The following is a 3,195-nucleotide window of genomic DNA, read 5'->3' as shown; positions in this document are numbered from 1 at the left end:
CCCTACTGTTCAATTAGAGAATCTGTGAAGCACACACTTAATTGCTTTAGTGGGCCCTTGGTGTTAGTGACTCTGACTGCTTTGATTCTTCCAAGGTCCTCACCTTTGTCCTCCCCCTCCTTTTCTCCCTCCTCCTTTTCTTCTCCTTCTCCTTCTCCTCCTCCTCCTCCTCCTCCTCCTCCTCCTCCTCCTTCTCCTCCTTCTCCTCCTCCTCCTCCTCCTCCTCCTCCTCCTCCTCCGCCTCCTCCTCCTTCTCCTCCTTCTTCTTCTCCTTCTCCTTCTTCTCCTCCTCCTCCTCCTTCTTCTCCTTTATTACCCTTCTCAGCATAGTGTGTACTTTAAATCAGAATACTCCTGTTATTATATTTCTGGAAAAAATGTTTTCTTCCTAAAAAGGAGCTACCCATCGTTTTCTTTATTTTCTTCTGGAAACTCACTAAGACATGTGTTAGAGCTGGTCAACCTAACTCTCATGTTTTTTTGATAACTCTTTCATGATTTTATTTCTCCTTTTTAAAAAAAATACTGCATTCTGGGTGATATAATCTCAGTTTTAGTTCTCAATTCCCTATTTGACAGTGACTGCATCTATTGAGTTATTTAAATGCATATATTTTTATTTGCTATGATTTAGCATTTCCATTTATTTTCCAGATCTGTTGAGGATAATTAAATATTTTCATATTTGTGTGGACGTTTTACTTTATCTTTTTGAGGACTCTAAATTTACATTTTTATAGCATCTGTATTGCCCTTGAATTTCTTCTAGAGAAAAAGTATTTTTATTGCTTATTTGTTGGTTGTCTTTAAAAAAAATTTTTTTAATGTTTATTTATTTTTGAGAGACAGAGTGCGAGTGGGGGAGGGGCAGAGGGAGAAGAAGACACAGAATCTGAAGCAGGCTCCAGGCTCTGAGCTGTCAGCACAGTTCGTAAGCTTACGTGGGGCTTAGGAACTGTGAGATCATGACCTGAGCTGAAGTCGGCCACTCAACCGACTGAGCCACCCACGCATCCCTGGTTGTCTTTAATTTTTGGATTTCAGAATGTTAGTTGTAGATTCCCCTTGAATGCGTATATGTGTGCAAGTGATTATGTGTGTATACGTGTGTATGTGTGTGTGTGTTTCCCCTCTCTCTTTTTCAACTCCCTTATTTCTTGCTTGGTAGATTTGAAGTTGACGTCTGACCCCTGCAGTTCTCATTCAAATCAGGTTTGGGGCACCTGGGTGGCTCAGTCAGTAGAGCTTCCCATTTCAGCTCAGGTCCTGATCTCAAGGTTCATGGGTTCAAGCCCCACACCCAGATTTGTGCTGACAATGCAGAGTCTGCTTTGGATTCTCTTCCTCCTGCTCCCATGCTCTCTCTCTAAAAAATAAACATTAAAAATTAAATATTTAAACCAGGTTATACCATTTACCTTTCCTGTGGTAATATTAGATAATTTATAGATTTGATATCTCATCAATGATCAGTTTGTTCAGGTCTTAATTATGGACTGCTCTAAAATGATCAGTTTCATAAAATAAATCAGGGACCCAGACAGTGATCAGTTCAGCCTTTTAAGCCATTTTCTTGGATGAAGGTGTGTCAATTCAGATTGTGCTTTCAGGCAATAAGGCCAGACATGTTTATCCCCCATCTATGTAGCTATTATGTTGGCCTGTCTCTGTCCACTACTGTGGTGTCCACTCTGATGCTTTTGGGGGATAATTGTGTAAAACAAAACAAAACTTGTATTTATGCTATGTTTGACTTGGAATCTCAGTATCTGTACTTCTGTCTTATTCCAGTGGCAAATATTCTAACCACTATGTTGTTCCTATGGGGGCAAGTGCCCTCTGTAGCTAGATATGCTTGGGTTTGAAGCTCAGTTATGCTACACACTCACAGCATGAATCATTATATTCATATGTAAAATGGGGGTAGTCTTGTGAATACTAAAAAAACATAATACTTGTAAGTCCCCTGGGACCTAACGCAGGCTCTGTAAACAATGGATTACCTCCATTTCAGTTATGCTTGAATTTATCCAAGGTCCAAACAACAAGGCAGTTCCCTGCTCAACTTTAGGCAGTTTCTAGTCTCTTAATTTTAGCATCCTTTGCTCTCTGGAGAGGCTGAGAATTTTCAAAACCACCAGTTTCTGGTTCCTTTTTGTTTAACAGTTCTGTCCTCAATCTCTCTTTCTCCTCACATATTTTGCTTCAAGTGGCCAGAAGAAAACAAGCAGTTCCTTTAAAACTTTGCTTAAAAATGGCCCTTAGCTGGGGGCACCTGGGTGGCTCAGTTCAGTCGGTTAAGTGTCTGACTTCCACGCGGGTCATGATCTCATAGTTTGTGAGTTTGAATTCCGCATCAGTCTCTGTGCTGACAGCTCAGAGCCTGGATCCTACTTCAGGTTCTGTGTCTCCCTCTCTCTGCCCCTCCTCTGCTCTCTCTCTCTCTCTCTCAAAAATAAATAAACATTTAAAAAATGTCTTTAGGTAAATCACCAAGTTAATCATGCATGTGTCATGCTTCCCATGTAACTACAAACAACAATGTCACCAAGATTTGTGCCACTGCATAACAAGGATCTTCCTTCCTCCAGTTTTCAGGAATGTGTTCTTCACTGGAGTGCTCAAGGAAGTTTATGTCTCTACCTGCTTCCAAGCTCCAAAGCAACTCTCACATTTTCATGTCTTTGATAAACAGTGGTGGTCACTCCTTGGCACTAAAAGCTGTATTAGTTATCTAATGTTGCAGAACAAACCATCCCCAACATGTGAAGCTTGAAACAATATTTATAATTTCATAGGTTTTGTATATCCGACCAACAGATAAACCTTAGCTAGGTCCTCTGTTTCTAGATCTGTCACAGGCTGCAGTCATCCCCACGCTTGACTGGGGAAGGATCTGCTTCCTAGCTCACTGATGTGTTTGCTGGCAAGATGTGATTCTTTGCTGGTTGTTGGACTGATGGCCTCAAGTCCTCCATGGCTATCGGTCATAGGTTGCCCTTCTTTTCCTTGCCTCCTGGGTCTGTCCACAGGTATAGCATACAACATGGCAGCATGCTTCATCACAGTAAGCCAACAAAAAGAGCCAGAAAGAGAGAGTGAGAGCAAGACAGAAGTCACACTGTTTATAACTTGGTCTTAGAAAAGACATCTACCACTTTTAATTTATTGTATTGACTAAAAGCAAGCCATTAG

This window comes from Suricata suricatta, chromosome X (assembly GCF_006229205.1).
Source record: "Suricata suricatta isolate VVHF042 chromosome X, meerkat_22Aug2017_6uvM2_HiC, whole genome shotgun sequence".
Lineage (NCBI taxonomy): Eukaryota > Metazoa > Chordata > Mammalia > Carnivora > Herpestidae > Suricata > Suricata suricatta.
Note: the sequence above shows the minus strand (reverse complement) of the source record.